The sequence below is a fragment of the Melanotaenia boesemani genome, chromosome 13, assembly GCF_017639745.1.
Source record: "Melanotaenia boesemani isolate fMelBoe1 chromosome 13, fMelBoe1.pri, whole genome shotgun sequence".
Classification (NCBI taxonomy): domain Eukaryota; kingdom Metazoa; phylum Chordata; class Actinopteri; order Atheriniformes; family Melanotaeniidae; genus Melanotaenia; species Melanotaenia boesemani.
In genome coordinates, this window is record NC_055694.1 from 13,350,691 (window position 1) to 13,361,219 (window position 10,529).

Here is a 10,529-nt window from a genome sequence, read left to right on the forward strand (position 1 = left end):
AAAGAACATGCATGAGCTTTAACAGTGATGCCTATGAGTGCATGCATATACACAGACAAGTACAAGTGGTAGCAGCATGACAAATACGTAAATGCTATTTAGAGAGAGTGCTTAGCCAGCACAGCGTAGCACATTCCCTATGTCAGTCGTCCTGATGAAAATAGGTTTATAGAGGGGTGTGGTACAACAAGGTGAGGCCCAGAACAATGATTGTTTGTTTGTTCTAGTTTTATTGGCAGTGATAATTGCTCCCCCTTCTCTTAAGGATGCCTCCGTATACGAAAGCAAGATGCCAGCGCACACATGCACACACTTACATACCCACAGGAATGCATCCACACTTCTGCAGACACACACGCAGGCACATGCAATTAACAACAATAATAACACATGCATTATCATATGATTTGTAATGATCTCCAAAACCAACTGTTAAAGACATGAGAGAGCTGTTCTTAAAAAGATGAGCTGTATTAGAAGTCTTCATCTCATTTCCCTGGAAAATATAACAGCAAAGACGAAGCAGATTTTTCTTACTTTATTCTTATTGCAGTGACTAGATGAACATCTTAGCTTAACTATCCTTAACTATCCTAAATTTCCCATAACTAGTTTACTGTACAGGACCCACTGCAACCAAAGATGATTTTGTTTAAACCCACAAATTCTCCTGTGTTTAAAACAGCATCATATTTACTTCATTAATCCCTGTTACAGCACACAAACACTGACACACATGCAGAGAGGCTCGCTGTGTTTTCCTATGAGGTGTAAGTAAAGACAGGCAGGCTCCAGAGCATAATTGAACATGTAGCTACACCACCACGGGGAGTTGGCAGTGCCTGGGGAGAAGATTTGGCTCCCCCAGAGAGGCCTGGAGCCTAACTAGACCAAGCTGTGCCAGGTACTGAAACAGACACACAGTGCCTCCTCGCCTTTCAACCACCACCCACCCCTTCCAACATTACCCTTCTGCTGTATGCCATGTACACATAACTTTAGATCTCGCTCCGCTCATCACACCTTAAACTATCTTCACTCAACTTCCTCTGAAAACAGGGTCAGGGATTGACACACAACAAAATTATATCAAGAGCCATTCTCAAAGTTCTTTGGAGAAAAAAAAAAAAAAAAACTTCCCGGGGGCTTTGCCAGAACCCTGTCAGTCAGATGTGTGAGTATAAGAGTTGGAGCCTTGTTCTGTCTTGTCTGATCAGCAGCACACACATTAGAAAGCACATTTTTTCTATAAAATGGTTACAAGTAAAAATTAAATAAAGGCTTACAACAACATTCATTTAACTTGTTAATAAGTTTCACACTCACCTGTGTCTAAGGGTCTATGCATTTCTGCTCATACAGCAGAAATGCAAATAAACTAAGGTCAGTAGAACTACAAAAAGAAAAAAATGAGGGGAGGGTATTGGTCATTTAGAATAACACACTTAACCATTACAACAAGTCAAACATCATATCTACACCAGAACACACTGAGTTTCTAGGAATTTAGAGTTTGCAACTGGGTTTTTAGAAAGCACCTGAATAAGGCCGATTTTCAGCCATGCAGGTTAGTAGCAAATGGCAAAAGAATCTGCCATCTTTGTTTGTATGATGAGGTGTCAAAAATATGCAGGCATATTGGTTAGATTTTGTGCAACCTAGATTTAACTGATGTATGGTGCGCGAGCATGTCTTATGCTAGCAACGGCCAGATATTTATACTTCCTTTTCCTTGTACAGTGCACTCTTTCACTGGCTCTCTTTGAAGAGGGTTACATAAACAGGCTTCTCTGGCAGGAACCCAACTTCACCCAACCCTGGCCACTCCAGAGGCCACGGGGTCGAAAAAGGAAAGTGCGTGTATATGTGTGAGTGATGTTTAGTTGCAATAATATTTGAATGTGACATGCGGTGAGAAGGAACCGCTATGTACTAGATAAAAGTATGCTAGAAAATTAGTTCAAACAGGAAGAACAGAGGCCAAAGAGAAGCCTGTTTGAACCTGTTACGTTTCCATGATAGGACAGTATGTGGCTTGCAGTGTGCCACCCGGTCACTCCCTGATAGTCAACTTAAATAAACATGTACAGTCTAAATGTTGTTCTTTGTTCCATCTATACTCTCTTTCTTTGTTTTGAGTGGTCTAGTATTTCTCACTCTGTTCAGCAACACTGTGTAATGAGGGCCAGACTGTAATTGGGCCAGTTGTGTTATTTTAGGGTAGGAGCACAAAGTAATTACCCACCCTCTGCTGTACGGTACTCTCAAGATGATATTAGACAAACAGAATAAGAGAAGAAAAACAGATCAAAAAGGAGAGGGAAGAGCGCAAAGATCTAAATTCAATATTATTACTGTATTTCCAAGATAGCTCGCGCTGCCTCATTGACCACTCTCCTCTCTCCTTTTGTGTGCTCAGATGGGAAATGATCCAGTAACTCAAAGATTGCGAAACACTTTTCCTTCTTAACTTCTGCATCAGCTGCATCCTGTTGATGAACTTTCAAAAACCAATGTGACTATGACTCGGGCTCACTGAAGCTCTAAATAACATAAAAAAGGGGAAAGCAGGATATGGAAGTTTTAAATTCAGATTGATTCAGCACATCGAAACCATTACACAGTGGAAAAGCTACTGTACACGTGCACTCCCTCAGATCATGACACAGCTAAAGTCTTGGATGCTGATTAATGTTCTAGAGTTCAAAAAGAAGACCATGACTAAAGGATTTTTGTTGACATCAGTAGATAAAGTGTTGTTTAAAAAAATAAGATTTTTTTTCTAGCTTAAGCAGACACTATGTCAGAGTATCTGTTTACAATGCAGCCAAATAAAGTTACACAAATTAAGGGCAAATGAGGTCTTAGTCTGATAACCTCAAGGACAAATTCATAGTTTTTTCTATGACCATTTCATTACAAAACCTACATGTGAGTCATTTGGTTCACCTTGAATGTCATGAGCTAGCAAAAAGAAATGTTTTCATTTAAAATATTAGCAGTCTGTTTTGTAGATTACTTGCACCAAAGAGTACCATGAATAAAATAAAATAAAATAAAATAAAATAAAATAAAATAAAATAAAACAAAATAAATTAAAATAAAATAAAATAAAAACTTCTGAAAATCAAACAGATACTGTCTTTATTTGTTCCACATTCTTTATTTCAAAAAGTCTGTCTTCTACATTACCCACAATGCAACACTGGAAGCTGTGTTATGCTGGTAGCTAGAACTGGAGGAGCTTATTCTGAGAGCATATAACTAACTTTTTTATTCTCCATGTAAAGACAGTTTGCAAAGCATGTCAAATATTTTATAAAATGTGTCAAATTTCTGTTTCCATCGGTATGGTTCTGATATGGCTGTAGAGAATAATGTGGTAATGGCACTGATTTACTATTTCAAGATTTCTTGTCCCTGTGGAGCTGAGAGGTGATGTCTTCAGTGATATGAGTGCAGCATGCATTCAGACACTTGTGAGTCTTTTACAAGCAGTTGTGTGAGCTTCACTCCATGCGCATGGTTGTAACAGAGACTAATCCATCGTCTGATAAGATTGAACTGTGGTAAGTGGTCATAAATATGTGAGCACATTCATCCAAAGAAATGCATAAGCACAGATTTAATGTAAAAGTGTTCACAAACCTGTAAAGAAATACCTTAGTATTGTAGATTAAGGATTCATGATCAGCTTTTTGATTACATGTTAATTCCAACCCTTAAAGGTTAAAAACAGTGACCACATATTCTCTAAATTGATCTGAGGTTAGCCTGAGACTGATGCGATGATTAATTTAGTCCCCCCCCCCCCCCTCTTCTTTCTTTCCATTGTCTTTTTCAGTTTTATTTTCTTTTTTCATTAATTTTCTCATGAACCAAATGATTGGTTAACCTAAAAACTGGTGTGAGTGACTACCATTTATTGGAACCATCTTAATTTGTCCTCTTTCTCATTTGTCTTTTTTTCCTTCTTCCTCATTCTGACTCTGACTCACTTCAAGACAAGGGGACAGTTAAAGACATTTATTACAACATCGAAACTCAATGCTGGTGGCCCTCACATCATGGTTTCAGTGGAAAAATCTAAAGAAATTCACTCAGCACATTTGCTGCAGCAGGGCGTGTAGTCACGCTGCCAGAACCAGGACAGAAAAAAAAATCATGTGCACTAATGGAAAGAATGAACAAGCACTAATAGTGTGATGAGTGAAGGACTGATGAGAGCTGGTGGACAGGCCATCAGACTGACCAGGTTATAAATGAGCAGCAGGAAAAGATGTCTCAGGGCAAACTGGACTCAACTGGTTTAAGTTACTGGCAGGCGTTTTTGCAGGGTGGCATGAATACCTACAGCTCTTGTGAAGTTTGTGGCATGAGCAGGAGGATGCCTATGCATTGTAAATCATTATATGGGATTTTGCTGATGCAAATGCTGCAGTGTAAAAATAAACAAATGGGGACATCAAATCACATCTGGCTGTACATCATCAGGAAAATCTAAAATAGAACCAAGAAACAAAAACAATCACAACATGCAGACAGGACTGCTGTGCCATCACAGGATGCAGTGTAGGTGTACTTTTGTTACTTTTGTTACAAAAACTGAACTAATAATAATATATACTAATTTTTTTTTTAATCTGATGTTGCCAAAATCACTGAAAAATGTATATCTAAAAATTATTTTAGATATTTATAGAGATTATCTCTAAAGATAGAAGAATCACAGCAAAAAAGGAATAAATAAATAAATAAAAAATAATTTGTAACATACTATAAAAAATTTTTTATACATTTAAGTAAGCTGTCAGATGTCAAGATGTTTCAGTATTTGAGTACAAAAATTTGGTATTTTTAAGTATATATTTAACAAGGCTGAAGATTGTTAGGGAACTTTTGCACACATGCATGCAAGGCTTCCCCCACAGAGAGAAAGAAGAGAAAAGATGAGGAAGGCCTTCTTTCAGTTCCCTCAAATAAACAGGGCTCTTATAATATGCATGTCTATATGTGTGCATGCAAAAGTCAGTCTGCAAAGCTATTAGGGTGGGTGTGGGTGATGACTGTGGTTTTCAAAGGAATTTTAGGCTGCGCCTGCCCGCAAGTAAATGTGAACGTGCATATATATGAGAAACAGGGACAGATAAAAGGCAGACAGCCTGACAGACACACAGACAGGCAGACAGAAAGACAGAGGGAGATGTGCTCTGATTCACGGTTCCTCCTCGTAAACTGAAGTTTCAGCCGCTGTTGATGTTGCAAGCCCTTCTCACAGTTGTGTGAGGATGACAGAGGATGGAAGTCACACTCAACCCCAGATATAACCAGACAGACCTGGTTCCAAGCTGCGACCGACCTCATGACTGCATGCAGAAGTCAAGTAAACAGACAAGTTGTTTTAGGGAGCCCTGATCCTCTAAATGGGCCATAATGAGGGGGTCAAAATGTTTTACTAGCAGGCTCCAGGCACAAACGCCTCACAGGCTCCATAACTTTGAGGACCTTAGCTTACACTGCTCCTCACTTACTGTCATTCATTCAGCTACTTCCCTGCTGGCTTATAAATACGCTAATTACGTCAAGACACATGATCTGGCCTCCCTGACCTCACAGCTGGAAAACATATAAACAGAGATGTACTGTAGTTATTCTGAGGAAAAGGCTTTGAGTTATAGACACTGCTCTGAAGAAGAAGGAAAAATATGTTAATTTATCAGCATGGGTTACAATGCAGCTAGCTCTCCACCAAGCTAAATATGTTAAGTGTATGTCTCTGCAGAACTGGGCTCTGGCTCTTGTGTGGTTAAGAAAGAGTAAATACTAACAGAAAAGGTTTAGAGACACAGATATATAATAGAGTATGTTGGAGCAATTACAAAATTGATGGTGAAAAATAAACAACATTATTAGACAAGACAAGAAAAGCTCCATTCTTACCAGTTTAGTCAGAATGTAACAATGGTGAGAAATGGAATTGAGTGGGTGAGGGGGAACTTTCTGTAGCCCTGAGTACATCTGAGTCTGCACATGTATTTGAGCATACAAGCATGCACTGAGGTAGACATATTGACTCAAGAGGTCTCCACTATAATCCCTGCAAGAGTCAAGTGGAGCAGGAGTGGCGAGGTTCTTGCATCAAGTTCCTCAATGGAAGGCTTCAGAGCTCAAGAGTACGGGAAACAGACGATGCAGACAGGAAATGCACAGAGACGAAGGGTATGCAAAGTGTGTTTAGAGGAGACAGGACCTTATGCGGCAAGAGCAAAGTCAGGGGTCAGTACCATGGCTGATGAGAGGTCATACAGAACAGCTGGAAAGTGGACAAAAAAAAAGCTGAAATCCAACAGCTTTCAAATACTCTGTGTATGTCGTTGTTGGAGGTTGAACAGTAAATGAAATATGAGCTGTAGTAAGAATGTAATTATTTCAAGACAGTAACTGGACATTGCTGAAGTGAGACGAAAACCTTTTTGCTTTGACAACTCATTTTTAATATAAAGGCAACTTGTGACAAAAACATATAGAATATAAAGAATATAAAACTATGAGACAACTCCTTGCACACAGTACATTAAGTATTCCTGACTAACTGTCAGAGTAAAACAGAACAGTCACGTCAGGCCGGTGTGTCGTGAGATTAGCACATGTCTCAGGAGGCAGAGTGTCTGTGTGTGTGGGTAGGCTTGGTCATCTCTGCTCTGACTGCCATTTAGTTGAGCAGAATTAGGCGTGAGGACGTCTGTCCGGTACTGAAGAATGACATCAGCTAGTTGGCAGAGGAGGTGTGGGAGCAGGTGCTGTATGGGAACGAGGGAGGGATGGAGACATGCAGGGAGTGGGTGGACTTGGGGAAGGACAGGAGAGGATAGAGGGAGGATGGAGGTGTGGGACAGCAGAGCAGAGGGTGGTGCAGGAGAATGGGGCAAGAGCCAAGATGAGAGTCCAAGTGAAGCTATTTATAGCTCTCCATCATGGGCCACTCCACCAGACTCTGATCACCACCAGTATTATCCTTCTATTTCCCCTCTGCTCATAATCAGGTGGAGGCAGAGCCACAATTACCTTGAAATCATGACACTTCAGTCTATTCTTGGGCAGAGCCATTTAACATTATTCATAATTTATTTTAAAGATTAGACTTTTGGCATGATGCTTTTCTCTCTTGCAGACATCACATGTTCAACATAACCGATTTTATGTTATTTTTAAATATCCGTTCAGGTGATTTTAATCAGTGGTAGAAAACACCTATTTTAAATCCCCAGTTCAATATGCAACTGTACAACCTGTGTGTTTTTATACACAGCTGATTGAGCTATATTTGTCACTTATCCCAGTATTTTAGAGATACTTGCGATGTTTCACAAGTTGATGAGCATAATGGATAATTCCTCACCACAACACGATGAGAAAACAACAGCATGTGTTTAGTGAGAGGCTTCTTTATGTCTGCTCTGAGCGAAAGCCATAGGAGGTCATTCCTGCCAACAGCTATGACCCTCTGACAGCTATGAAGAGGAATTTAAATGAATAAAGAGAGAGAGAGAGACAGAGAGAGAGACTACTTCAACTTTATGACTTACCTTAATAATAAAGTAATTAATAAAGTATTTGTCATTTCAAATTGATTTATTATATGAGTAGCTTGTTAGTAATGTGGATTTTTCAGATGAGATGTCTAACAATAAGAAGCCTTGTCTGCTAATATCAATATGCTGTAAAGAATTAGCTGCTTCCCGCATGCTCAGGAAGCTATTATCTATATCTCTTCCATTTCAGCAGAAACCTTCCCTTTATGCACCTGCGAAGAAAGGTCTGGACTTCTGTTAAAAATTACGTGTGAAATATGTATACTGTCTAGTCCCTTTCTTCAGTTTTGCAAGATTACTGTATATTATCTGTAATAAACAAAGGTTCCACTGAGCTGTGTACGGCTTAGACAGACACAGAGTGGCAATGATTCGCTCTTGAGAAGCCAGATAGTTTGCCAACCCATCTCTGTTTTCTTTTTCATTAAGCAAGGTAATATTGGTTCTAAATTCTGTAAATAAAAATGAGATATCTTCATTTTGTGTTGGCTTGGGTGACATAACATGAAGCTATTTATCAGATCTCACACACCCACAAAATTATGTAAAAACATTTTTTCCAACAGTCCCAAAAACATATATATTGGTTTTTGAATGCAAAATCAGTGGTTTCCCTTTTAACTTACCCAAAGTCTTTTGATCATATTGAAGGGATAAAATAACATATTATCAGTGTTTAAACTCACAATGTTTACATTCAGTTTACCTAAAATGTTTCCTTTTAACCAGAGAAATAAATCCACAATTATCAAAATATTGCTACAAATCATGCAGTAATATCAGTGACACATAAAGTTGCTGGACATAGATCTGTGAATAAACCTTCTCCAGGCCCTTTGCTAGAGCAGGCTGAAGCAGAAAGCCATTTTGATGAGTTGTAATGTCTTTGGGCCACGTGTTACAGTATAATAGTGTCTTTGTCTACCACTTATCTGGCTGCAGCTCAGGCTGTGGAGCAGAGTGTTTCAACAGCTACTGTCTATCAGAGCTAAGGACACAATCTAACTCTCTGTGTGAAAGCTTATTGTCAACCAGTCCACACGGACAAAGTAATCATTTGAGCTGAGACAGATAAGTAGATTTTTACAAGCCCACACAGACTCCTTTATAGGAAGCTGGAGTTGGCAGAGGTTACGCATTTTCTTCCTCAGCATGTATCAAAAAGCCCTGTGCCACTAGCACTCATGCAAACATATTTCCTATTCATACTGATGAACATTAGAGTGTATGTACAAAGAAAAAACAGTAATATTATTCCATATCACTTAACATACAAGTACAATAAAGTGTACTTAAATATATACATGCATACTGCACATATTAACAGGCCTGAACTGTGTGGTGTGAACTCCAACTTAGGAAATGTCCTTGGCTTTTTGGTTGTTTGCACGGTGAATCCCAGAGTCCACCCACACAGGCAAGCCCTGCAGAGACCTTCTGTTCCTCAACACAGGACACAAACCTGCACAGAATGCACACACACACACACACACACACACACACACACACACAAATAACAGAGACACAGTCACAGAGAAACAAAAACAACAACAGAGAATTGAGTTATGGTTTCAATCTGACTTGGCATCTCACATTCTCTCACTTCCACAACAAAGCATTTTTATTTGTCATTTCATGGTTAGCTAAAAGTGTGACATTCATTACAGATTGGCTGACTAAATAATGTGCCAAGGGTAACCTCTGGAAAGAAGAATGACAGTTGAGAATGAGAAGAAATTAAAAGAGTGATTTCTCAGCTCAATAAGAAAGTAAAATACACAAATCAAATTCAATCTTGACATCTGCTAATGATCTGCATGGATTGTTTTTCTAACTTTGCTCAGATTCACTCTCCGTGGACAAGAATGAGTTAAATTAGATTTAATTGCACACATTGACACCAGCAAAACAGTTGGGCTTGTGTGTTTTATGGAGCCAGGAGAGAGTGGAGTACATATGGACGCCTCACTTAATGGCACGTATCACTATAATGTGTGTGGTAATGGCCGTGAAACCACATGTCACTGTGGATGGAAGAGAGACTCCAGAGCAGAGGCAAGGCCCACAGCCAGACCAGCACCGCATTTCACCTTCAGCCGCTGTCTACCTCTGATTTGCTCTTTCTGTTTATGTCATTTCTCTCCTTTTTTCCCCTTCCTCGATTCTTGCTCTTACTTTCCGATTCCACTCTGAAGCTCTCACCACTTTTCAAATATCTGTTCCTTTCGTGTGCTCCCTCTGTCTTTCTCATTTTTCCAGACTTCTCTACTTTGACCTGAGGGTTTCTGCCTCTGAAAGAATGTCCTGCACAGGCCAAGGCAATATTGTGGTTATTCTTTGAAAGAGTCTATTTCATGCCACTCTATAACATCAAATCAGGGTAAAACCAATGACAATCCCAGGAGCTGAACTTCTGCTAAGATTTCTGACTGCATTATGTATCAAATCTGTTTTGCTTCAGCAAAAAGTCTCTTTAATTATGCTAAAAGAAAAAAAAAAAACGGTTTAATGCCCTTTGCTCCTATACATGAGACAGCCTGTGAAGCCATACTCCACTGACAGTACAACTTGATATACATGCTTATTTCTTGTAATAAGAGATAAATGTCATTATTTTTATCATTGATTTTCTTTCTGTCCATTTCACCTTCACTTGTCCCTCTGCAATGATGCTGACAGAGCTGCACGTGCCACACCTGCCACACCTTTATCATTTCTCAGTATGACTGTTGCATGAGGTGAGAGTGTTTCTCATTGTGAGCAGGCAGACAGGCTTTGACTCTTTGTAATGTTTGTCTCCCAGTGGAAATGGCGTGGCAAAGTCCAGGGAAGCTATTGACAGTGGACTTTGGAGGGTGGTTAGAGATGAAGGCGCACGTGCCAACATACATGCACACAGAAGCATGCACTTCCAAACTCACACTTGGATCATGGGCT